General features: G+C 39.9%; 1 protein-coding gene across 4 annotated transcripts in view; it reads left to right on the top strand.

The window, feature by feature from the left end:
• Zdhhc14 (zinc finger DHHC-type palmitoyltransferase 14) overlaps positions 1–12,225 on the top strand; it is a 299,691-nt gene that overhangs the window by 204,120 nt on the left and 83,346 nt on the right. The gene's annotated exons all lie outside the window — the stretch shown is intronic.

Raw genomic sequence — 12,225 nt, forward strand, 5'->3', positions numbered from 1 at the left:
CAGAGAAAGCTGGCATCCCACAATACACTTTTGAGTATGCTCCCCCGCCCCATGATCTAATGACTGCCAGTAAGTTCCTACCTCATATCTCCTAAGAGCCACCCCAGGACCATGCCTATAACACACAGACCTTTGGGGAACATTCATTCGAACCACAGCAAAGAGCATAAGTAATCAAATCCATGGTCATGGATCCAGAAAACTGGGTACCAAAAAATCCCCATAAAGAATCCTAGACCCTGGGTGTTGGGGATTTTGTTCAGCGGCATAAGCACCTACGCCTTGCAAGCAGGCAGTCGTGAGTTTGATCCCCGGTACTGATTAAAAAAAAAAAAAAAAGAATCCTAGACCCACAAATAAGAACCTTTCTCTCTAGCTCCCTTGTGCAGATCTCAGTAACCCAGAAAAGTTAAGTCCCTCCATGGGCACAGATATTAGATAAGAGATATTCAACTCTGAGTCCCAACTCCCAGGAAAATGTTCTTTCCATGACCCCTTGCTTTCTTATAGCTAACAATCTGAGCAGTACTTTGGCAGATAAAAGAATGCAGTTCACAGTGGCAGGAAGGCACTTTTCTTAGAGATAAGTGTTATTCTGAGATACTCCATGTTAAGTGAGCTAGGGTTTTTGATTCACTTCATGAATCCTTGCATGAGCAGGAGGTAGTTTGAGATTGTAAGAGCTGGGAGTGTTCTCTCAGAGCATAGGTAATAAAGTAAGAATCCAAGAATGACCTTACAGTTTGTCTTCAGTGCAGGTAGAAAGGACATCTTTCAAAAATTATTGATGAAACTTATGAATTTATATTTAATTTTCCTCAGAGCAACAGAAAAACTTTCACAGCCATCTAAATTTAGTCATTGTAGGAAGCCAAAGGATCTCAGTCTCTCTTACAAATAGTTTGTACCCCTTTCCACACTCTGTTTCAAAAGTAAAATCTTTTGCTTACTACAAAGTAATACATATATTGTTTCTAGAAGATTTGAAAAGTGTAAAGAAGAAAAATAAAGCAGCGTTTGGTGGTACACGCCTATAATCCCAGCACTTTGAGAGATTAAGATAGGAGGATTGAAAATTCAAGCCCAGCCTAGGCAATTTAGCAAGATACCATCTCAAAATAAAAAAATGGAAAAGGGCCTGGAATGCACCTCAGTGTGAAGACCCTGTGTTTAATCTCCGTACCACACAAACGGGGAAGAGGAGGAAGATTTTAATTTGTTAATGTATTTAATTAATACTATCAACCAGAGACATTTATGGTTAACATTTGTACATATCTTTCCAGTATTTTTCTCTTCATAATATATCTACACAAATACAAAATCATATTGTACATTACTATTTTGAAAACAGTTCTTTCCATTAATGTACTATGCCCAATTCAATCTCACCTCTAATAGGTGCATAACAGTTTGCTGAATGGTCATATCATGATTTTCTTAACCAATTTTTCTTGTTAACATTGTAGTTGTTCCCAGTTTTTAATAATAAATAGCAGCATTGATTATAATCAATATTCATGAAAATCATCTTAGGTAAAAAATGTCTAAAAGTGCCCTTGCTAGACCAAAGTATTTGTACATTTTTAGAATTTTCAGATTCACAGCCAGCTTGTTCCTCCAAAGATTACACGAACTTATATTCTCATCAAGTATGTAACACTCTATTCTTTCTATACTCAGCAGTACTGCTGTCATTTGAAATTAACCTTTAATCTCATTTGTCTGAAATTAGGGGTCAGACACAAAGCATTTTTAAATGTATTTACTGACTGTATTTCCTTCCGTATGTGAGTTGCCTATTCAATTCTTTGGCCTATTTTCTTATTGAAATATTTATCTTTTTCCTTTTCATTGTAAGGGCTTTTTAAAGACACTGTTTGTTATATACATAGCCACCATTCTCCTGGGTTAATACTTACATTTGGGGGAAGTTTTTTGATATATAAATGTTTTAAATTTTATGTAATCAAAATCTTACATTTTTAAAACACAGGCTGCCTTGAAGTTTAAGTACATTTTCCTGGTTCTGATGTGTTTTTATTTTTTACATTTGAATCTTTGATAACTTTGAGAGGGATAACTGTAACCTTAGTTTTTCCTCCTAAATGATTAGCTGTTTATCCCAAATACATTTATGAAATAATACTTGTTTCATGAGCTGATTTGAAATGCTATATTTATCTAGTACTAAATCTTAGAGACTTGCATCTAAGATTGCATATTTAGGATGTTCTATTTTGTTTCAATTTTTCATTTTTTCCTTGGCCAATTATTTCCCTTCGTTATTTTATTTTGCAAATTTATTTTTTCAGGTGAAGTTTAGAATCATTTTACTAAATTTGTCAACATGTTTAACAATCATATTGGGACCTTATTTAGCATTGCAGTAGGTGTACAAAGCAGTGTGGAAGGAGACACAGAAAAGAAAAGCACATAGGACTATTAGATGATCATTTTTAATTCTTCACGGTACAGTGTCTTTATAAATAGTATGCCTTGCTTCTGTGCTGGTGGCATCCTTTGTCCTCTTTTCCTTGGTACTAAAAAGTATATCTTATAATAATAATGTGCAGAAATAGTTACCAGCCAATCCTGGCTTTCAGGTCCTCACTAACACCTTCATATTAATGCCCCTCAAATTTCAACAGAAGCAGACCAGATTTTCCCGGTGGCATTGATGAAGCAGGGTCCTGCCACAGCATGATTTCCAGAGTCCACATTTTTATCTTTGTTCTCATCCACTCGTCTTACTGCCATGCAAGCAATGACAACCCAAATTGATCTCTGTCATTATTCAGTAGCTAATAGTTTCTGACAGCACAGAATCTGTGCCCCATGGAGTAGAAATGCACGCAAACATTTTTAGCTTTGGCCTTCAGAAGAAGTGATTTTCATCTCAGCAGTATAGTGGTTTTGTGTGTGTGCTCACACAGAAAATGTTGACAGCATCTGAGGGAAATTAAAACTCTGTGAGGACAAAGCCACTTCTCTTTCTTCTACATTCAAGGGCAAGGCTTAGCATCCAAGTGGAAAAAATTGTGTAGCAAAAGACAAATGAGATAGTCATTAATTTTCATTTTGCTATACTCATACGTTGGATTAACTCAGTTAATCTAAAAAGGTCATAGCTACTAAGCACTTTCTTTTTCTTCTCTCTTTAATTGCACTAATTAGTGATACATAAATATTTTGCCCTACAGGATCTAAGCAGGCCCTGAAAAGAGAGCTTTGGATAACTGTGAACATGATAACATCTGACAGTTCAAGGTCTTTCTATGAATTATAAAATCCCTGAACTATGTAAACCCAAATTGTCATAGTTTAAATGTGGAGAAACTGAGGTCTGTTTTCCCTTCCAGGTCTGCAGATCCCCCAAAAAAGAAAAATTGTATTTATGATCCTATTCCCATACTTGATGCATTTTGATTTCTTGAAACTTATACTTCCAGAACTAGTTTTAGGAATATTTAGGTTTATCATGGAATTATTTTTGATCATTGATGTGTACCATTCCACTTCATCATCACATTGAAATTCATGTACACAGCCATTCGTTAACTTTATGAGAGTTTACATAAGTTTACAAGAACTCTCCTTGAATGAAATTCAGTGTAATAGTGTTGTTCTTACCTAAAATTGGTATCCATTCTAGGTCATAGCTATTATCTGTCATGAAGTTTCTCAAGTGGTGCCACCTGGAGCCAGGGCGGAAGACAAATGTTTTGGGTACACCATGTAAACCATGCTGTTTCACTTCTATCTGTTTGGTATATTTAGGGTCTTTATAAAATTTTCTTTGAACAAAAAGTCACACTGCTATAAATGACAACCAAAAAAGTAATTTACAAACCAGACTTGGCTTTTTTCTTGTATAGACTTTCCATAATTAACTGTATCATATCCGCTCTTTGAATAACATCAGCATCTTTGTAAGTGGTACATCTTTTTCTCTAGTATCTCCATTCTTAACTGACTACTTCAGTTCTACCAATGAGACATCAGTTTAACTGTTACCAGTATAATATTTGCCTTGCCTGCTTTCATCAGGTATATACAAGAGAACATTTATTAAAATAAAAAGTCTTAGCCTGTAACCTAGACAAATACTTTCAGGAGTGAAGAATCTTTGTTTCTGTAAGGTTCCCGGGTAAGTAAATTTTCATGCACAGTGCTCATCAAAGTACCTAAAGGGAAGAGAATGGGAACTTTACCAAACTTAGTTAACAAATTGCCTTACTTGCCAGCAAGTTTATTATCAAGAGTAGAGCTTCTTGTGTGTGAGTCACCTGAGGATCTTTAAAAATGCAAACTCTGGCTTAGAAAGGTGAGGAGGAGGCACCAAAATGATTCATTTCTAAAGCTTCCTAGAAATGTTCACATCACCAGTCCATGGACCACATTCTTAAGTCAGAATTTCTCAACCTCGAAACTATTGGTATTTGAGGCTGGAAAGTTCTTTGTTTTGGAGAGCTGCCCTGTATGTTATAGGATGTTTAGCAGTCTCCCTGGCCTCCACCTACTAGGTAGCAATATTATCTCTCCCTCCCACTTTGATAACTAAAAATGTCTTGAGACATTTTCACATTTCTCCCAGAGGGCAAAATCACCCCTGGTTGAGAACCACTGTCCTAGATAATCCTGAATATCTGCCAAGTGTGCAAACTGCTTTTAAATATGCTTTGTTTATGCACTTAAATTATAGAACACCCACTCTCTAGATGCATTTGAGTTCCTTTGTGGATAAGCCACAAGGAACAGAGGACTTAACCCTGTTCACCACTGTATCCATAGCACCCAGAAGATGGCTGGGCATGCAATGGGGCACCTATGAGTTAATTAATAAATTAACTGAACCAGCACTGAATAGCACATGAAGCTCAGTCATTAAGGTTACCCTTTTCCCTTTTCTTTTAACAGGCCTGAAAAGGTTGCTTTATTCTCCACAAATACCATTTTCCTTAAATTTTTATTTTATCTGTATTTCTTATCAAAGTCCTAGTTGTCAAGTACTCACAAGGCAAAAAAAGTGATGATTAAAAGTTCTCATTGAACAAAATTTTTCCTTGACAAAGTTCTATCCTAAAGGAGATAAGTCCCATAAGCTCCTTGCTGACCAAGACCACAAAAAGCCTAAATCCTTTGTGTTTCTAAATTGAATTATCTTCTTCAACTCCAAACTGCCTTCTTGATCAGAAAGGAAGAGGCAGAGGTTAGTGTTTGCCATCTTGTGAAACACAGGGTTTGTTGTTTCTACTCACCATCTTCCCAACCTGCTTTCTCTTAGGCCCTTTCTGTAGGATTCCTCTCCAAATCTATATGGCCTTACATGACCATTGCAGAGCTTGCATCTGCTCTCACACTCGTCAGCCAGCGCCCTTCCAGACTTTGCACAAGCAACAAGCATTCCAGAAGGAATTCTGGCCCGGGCCATTACTGAGCTTTGTTTCTAGCACTGTTTGTCTAACCCACTCCTCAGTTACTGCCCTTGTACCTTTGTCCCGAGGAAGCCCGGAGGATGTAATTTAAGCCCTAGCAGCATCCACTCCTCCTACACATCAGCATGCCCCATGCCCGTGTGTCATGGATGGCAGTAGATCTGTGGATGGCAGGAAATCCATACTCAACTACCTTAGGAGACTCCAGCCCTATACCAAATGAAAGAGGAGGCAATTCTCACAGAACCCTCACTGTGTGATGCTCAGTTCAGCATCCTAGGGGGATTCCAAGATTAAGTTTTTCCCAAATATGGTGACACAAATTAAAGACAATTATGGGTTGAATGTGTCCCCCAAGAATTCATATGTTAGGAAACTTAATCTCTGCACTTATATTGATGGCATTTGGAGGTGGGACCTTTGGGAGGTGATTAGAGTTAGATGAGGTCAGGAGCCTAAGGCTCCATGATGGTATTAATGGCTTTACAATAAGGGGAGAGACCAAAGTTAGCACACTTGTCTACCTTACCAAGACACTCTCATATTTTCCAACCCGCAGAACCATGTAACCAATAAACTTTTTTTTCCAGTGTTTTGTTTTGTTTTGTCTTGTTTCGTACCAGCGATTGAACTCATGACCTGGCGCTTGCTAGGCAGGTGCTTATGCTGCTGATCTAAATCCCCAGCTAACCAATAAACTTATCTTTATGAATTATCCAATTTCAGTATTTTGTTGTAGTTACAGAAAACAGATAAAGATAATAACTCAGCCACAACCAAATTCTCCTTCTTCCTCTGTCACTCCTTGCTTTTCAATACAGGAGTGCCTTAAGATTTAGTCATTGGCCCTCTCACCTTCTGAAATGATACTCTTTCTCCAGGAGAGCACATCAGGGTTATTGCCAGTTATTTGCCTCCAATCGAAGCCCAGATGATGTGCCCCATCTCAGAACCCTGCATGTGATCCTTTCTCTACTTACCACTGCACACCTTCACAGAAACAGACCTGAACTTCCCCAGCCCTGGCTCAGCTAGAACTGAGACTCATCCAAATTACATGTAATACTCTTGTTCACCACATCCACAAATAATTGATTTTTAAATGAATTTTAAAGTTTCTAGAATGTATCTGCTGCTCTCCACTACCATGGCCACCACCCAATTTCAAGTCAAGATCATCTCTGGCTTTTATCCCAAGTCCTTTCTAACTAACCATAGAGCCATTCTTGCTTCCCTATCCAATATGTCTTGATAACTTCATTCAATATTTTATTGCCTACCTGATCACATTACCACACAGCACAGAGCCCCCTCTTGGCTTCTGCGTTAGTCAGTGCTTCCCAGAGAAACAGGATTTGAATAGAGACAAGGAGGGATGGATGGATGGATGTAAGAATAGATAGATAGATAGATAGATAGATAGATAGATAGATAGATAGATAGACAGACAGATGCGGATAGACAGATGAGGGTAGTTAAAACTGATTCATGTGATTGTGAGGAATGACACATCTGAAATATGGGGGCTGACCAACAGGCTGGAAATTCATGTACGTGTTGGTGTTGCCATCTTGGGCTCAATTTTGACAGAGTTGGAATCTCCAGCAGGATTTTCTCACTGTAGTCTTGAGGAGAGTTCCTTCTTCTTTAGGAAAACCCTAATCATTTGCTCTTAAGATCTTTAATAGGCTGCATAAGACTCACCACATTAAGTAGACTATTCTACTCTATACAAAACCAAATAATTTAAATGTTAACTATGTCTTAAAAAATCTTCATAGCAACTTTGAGACTGTGGTTGATCCACTAACAAGGTACATTGTTTAGCCATGTTGATGTATAAAATTAATAATTACATCTACCATTTGCATCCAGACATTTAGACATGGGTCCATAGATGGTTCAGGCCCTGCCTTCCTTCTGATGTCTCTCACAGCACTCTGGTCACACTGTCCTCCCTTCAATTCTTAAAGATATCACTTCCCTCCTGTCCCAGAGCCAGTACTTAAGCTGCTATCTCTGCCTCAAGGCTTCTCCTTGCCCTCATTTCCCAACATGTGTGTACCTATGTTGCACACCTTTGTACATGTGTGTTCATGCATACTCCCACCCATTCTCGTGATCCTAGTTCAAATGATAGGAAACAGTCCCCATACCAGACAGATCCCCTTGCTTTTCAAATTCAGCATAATACAACGAATAACCATATTTTGGTCCTGTGGTTATTTAGTTGGTGTGCTTCCTCCACTAAACTGTAAATTCCTTGAAGGCAGAAGCCAGGTCCATTTTACTCAACCAAGTACCTTAAGCACTCACAGTGTTGAGTTGCAAGCAAGTGAATGATGAGGAAAATCTAATAAGCCATGATGTTATATTTCTTGTATTCTTAATAGTGCATTTAGGCCTCCATGGGGCCTGCCTATACCACTGGCTTCCTACCTAGTGGATATCCTTGCTCTTTTCACTTTTCAGGTTCTCTCTGCTCTTCCTGAGATGGACCAGAAATAAGGCAGAGGAAACTCCGGTCTGTTCCACTTTGCTCAGATTGAGAACTGGCCAGTGAGCATCACTCAGGCATCCCTTTTGGTCCTTGAAGACAAACTGAGTAGCACAGCTTTAACTTGAGGAAAGGGACTGGGAGCCTCATGAAACTTCCTGTGCATGTATGCATGTGTATGGACAAAGCTGCATCCATCCAACACATGATAAGGACATCTTCATGTTAGTCTCTTTAGGTGGAAGCCTAACAAGTGTAGACAGACAAAACAAAATTTGCTCTTATTTTCCCTAACAGTTAAAATAATAGGAATGTCTTATCTAACATATCTAATCACTGTTAATACTTTCCTGTGGGCTTGGAAGTGTACAGACTGTAGACCAAGAGATGATTATAAATGACCTTCAAATGCCCATCTTTTTTCATGACAGATCAGCCATTCTTTGATTGGGTAGTTTTTGTCCTATGTGCTCCAGCAAATGCATGAAAACTTGAATATTAAGTCACATTTGCCCTGTGTTTTATCTTCATTCTCACTAAACTCCTTTTAGCAGAGGTTCCTACAGCTTTGGCAAATGCTCGAGCAACTGGTTAATGGTCTATGAAACATAAATGCACCAGGGAACACCACTCCTCTGAATCCTTTTGCTAAGCAAAGGATCTTAATCTACATGTCATAAGAGTTGAGCTTTCTCCCTTTGCATTTTTAAAAAGCAGAGCCCATTTACTGTGTAACAGTTTGGAGTAGGGATAAACATGAGCAGAGACAAGTGAGTCCCTCCTGATACAAGGGCTCATTGTTCCTTTGGGAAGAGCAGATGACTTAGGCCAAGCCTCCACCTAGCCCAGGACTTACTTATCCTTGAAGGAAACAACTCAGCCGGAAGCTTCTTGTGCCTGGGCTCACACTCTGACCAGTCTCCCTTTCTTGTCTCCATGTCCTGTAATTCTTTGCCTACAGGTCTGATTTCTAAGTAGTAGTAGATGGACATGTGGTTGTTATTTCTACCTATGTACCAAAAAAGTCTTAACAATTTGGGTGAAGGACATAAAAACTATTTCAAGATTGAATTTTCATTTAAAAATGGTTGTGCATAAAAATGTCCTTGAGAAATAGTGACTCCTGTGAACTTGCAGACATGCTACGGGTTTTCCCCCTAAAATGCTAGTGTTCCTAAACCATTAGCTGTTATAGACTTTGACTATTCATTTTCAACAGCTGTATTTAAACCACAGAGCACAACCCTAAGAAGCAGAGACACAATCATAGCCAACAACAAAAATCCAAAAGAAAGAAAATAAAAATCCCAAAGCCAGGATAATTGAGGATTAGCACAGGAACACTGAGCTTCACCTTTTGTGCCAGGCACCTCAGGTCTCTGGTGATCTCCAGGGGTATGAGAAAGGCTTTGTGATCAGCCAATGACATCAGCCTGAATGTTGAAGAAAACCTTTTGTCCTCAGGTTGATGTTTGAAGTCCTGGGCACTGGGACTGGCACCTAGTCAAAGCACAGCACAGATCGATTGACTGGAAAAAGTAAATGAATTAAGTTTAATGAGAACCCAAGGGAGGAAATGAGCCACTCCACTTGCCAACGTTTGCACAAGAGAAGCTTGAACTGGACCTGAAAGGATTATCCCTGCACACAGAAGCAATGGAGTCTCCTGCGCTGAGCACTGCCCTGCAGCCTGTGGCAGCATTGCCTGGGTCTGATGCACAGGCTGCTATGAAACCATGCTGCAGGCAGAGCTGGACAGGTGCATGGGGAATGTGGGTGTGCCTTGGAGAGGTCTCAGGGATCTTGATAAGACTTGCATTTAGAAGGCTGATTTGTGGAGCCATGAGGAAAGTGAGTCTGATCATCAGGGACAGAGAGACTGGCCAGGAGGAAACAGCGGCCCAGAAGCCCTCCCTAACCCCACGGGTCCCATGCAGTCCTTTTTCGGCAATATAAGTCTTTTAGAAATGTTGGGGGACTGTTTTTTGTGGGATTTTTTTTCCAGTTCTCTCTTCTATTGCTGAATGGCATGGCTAGGCTCTGATCTTTCTGTTTCTTTTACATAAAGAGCTCTCCAAATATCTAATAAAAGCAGTTGGAGGTTGAGTTTCATTCTTAACCTTTAGTTTTCTGTGTCTGTTGAATGCTAGTTTTCTATTCACTTTGTACAAATGTTCAACATTTCAAAAATTCTACTTTGGAACTTGGAGATCAATAGAGACTGTAGTAAGGAGTGCCAGCAAAGATTCACTTTTTCAAATCATTGCTACTCAGGCTTTTTAAATAGTTCTAGTGCTGGAAGTTTGTCATTCCTGCATTTTAAAATATTTGCCTTTGCAATCCAGCATCAAAATTTTTCTGATTAAATTGACATGAATGCTTGATTGGGTTCATATCTTTTTTTTTCTTTTGATACTAGAGGTCAAAGTCACGACCTCGCACTTGGCCAGGCAAGCGCTTATGCCACTGAGCTAAATCCCCAGCCTAAGTTTATATCTTTTTAAACCTATATCTGACATTTTAAGTTTTCTACCCATATTTGCAAGAGCAAAATAGATGCAGTGAGTTTCATCCCTAAATTAAGACTACTGAGGCACCAGATAGTTATTAATTTGGGGTCCATTAGTAGGCACCCACAGAAATCTACCTTCTCGTTGGTATGCCCAAAGCCAAGTCACTACCCTCTAGGGCTTTGGGAAGCGTCTCTTTTCTCCTTAGTACAGAGCAGACTGAGAAGCCCTCCTCTTTTCTCAGCATACACACTGTTGGAGCTTGGTGCTGTTCCAGATACCACTGAGTTTAGCACCATTTGATAGGGCAGCCAGCAGTGTTCCAGGAAGGTGGGGCACATGCCAAGGAAGGGTGTCCTGCTTGGTAAGGCCACCCAGATCCCTAGGGATGGCTCCACAGCTATTCAGTGGTGTGAAGCGGGAGGGCTGGCCCCCAGGGAGAGCTTGACTATTTCCATTCCCTGCCCTCCTGCCGAGTTCTTGAGCTCTCCTTTTCTGAGCATTAATTTTTCCATGAATTGTAAATAACCCAAAGCAGCTCTAAATGCTCTACTCACCACTAGGATTGGTATTTTTACTAGGTACAAAGCCTTAGGCAAAGGGTCTAGGTCAGATTTTTGGCCTCTCAGAACCTCTTACAGAAGATTGGGTGCCATTCGTAGCGACATACTTGCTGGAGCTCTGGCAGGTCACAAGTAGTGAGTTGTGGATTCTGTCAATGAGAGAGCAGCCTGCTTGGGGACAGAAGGGTGCAGCCCTCTGTATGCGACTTGCCCTTCTAAACCAGTGTGAAAAGACCAAGGTCATGACCCCTTCAGGTGAGCTCCACTGTATTCTGTGAGTTTAGCTCTTTATCATATGAACAAGTGTGCTTAAATGCCTAATAAAGAGGCACTGTGTGGACAGTGTATGGATTAGGGGATCAAGGTTCTCAAACTTTGAAGTGCTGAATCATTGATGAATCTCAGTAAAATGTAGATCCTGACTGCGTGAGTTGGGTCCACTAGACCTGCTTTTCTAAGAAGCTGTCAGGTGACAAGGAAGCTACATGGTCTACACCGGGATCCACAAGCCCCACACCAGTAATTCTCAGCTTCGGGTACAGATTAGCATATCTGGCAGCTTTTGATGCCTAATTGCACCCCCACACCAATGAAATCAGAATGCTGAGGGCAAGACCAAGGTATCAGTAGTTATGGTCTCTCTGCCCAGGTTGAGTTTGTGTGAAGGGCCTGAGTGGACATTGAGACTCATTCCTAGCACTTTAGAAATCAACTAAGAGTTTGTTGCAGCTGTCACAATCTATGCTTTATGTGTGGGAATTAAAATGAGCAATAAACTAAGTCAATGTTTCCAGCTCCAAAGTTTTTAAGGACTGATCCAGCCACCAGAGTCCGCACGCTTATGTTTACCACCCACAGACTCTCAGCCCTCACAATGCCCTTGCTATTTGCCATCCTCTAGCAGCTCTGTTCTTGATTCCTCCAAATTCTGGGCAGGTGGAATGGGGCTGCAGCATATTCCAAGCACCCATTGGAGTCAGTATGTTAGGGCAGTTTTAAAAGCTCCTAACCTGAGATCAAGGATGAAAAGAATGAGATGAATTGTTAAAAATAGGTATATTTGTATTTGCTTCAATATTTTTAAAACTAAAAAAGCTGCTGGTCAGATGATAAAATGTAGAAATGATTTTTTTAATATGCACTTGATGATTTTTATTAGTTTTAAGATACATATTCTTACCTCCAGTCCCACATTTCTGAGGAGGCTAATGGGTATA

Source organism: Cavia porcellus, unplaced genomic scaffold (genome assembly GCF_034190915.1).
Source record: "Cavia porcellus strain 051 isolate PalLab524CR breed Dunkin Hartley unplaced genomic scaffold, mCavPor4.1 scaffold_22, whole genome shotgun sequence".
Lineage (NCBI taxonomy): Eukaryota > Metazoa > Chordata > Mammalia > Rodentia > Caviidae > Cavia > Cavia porcellus.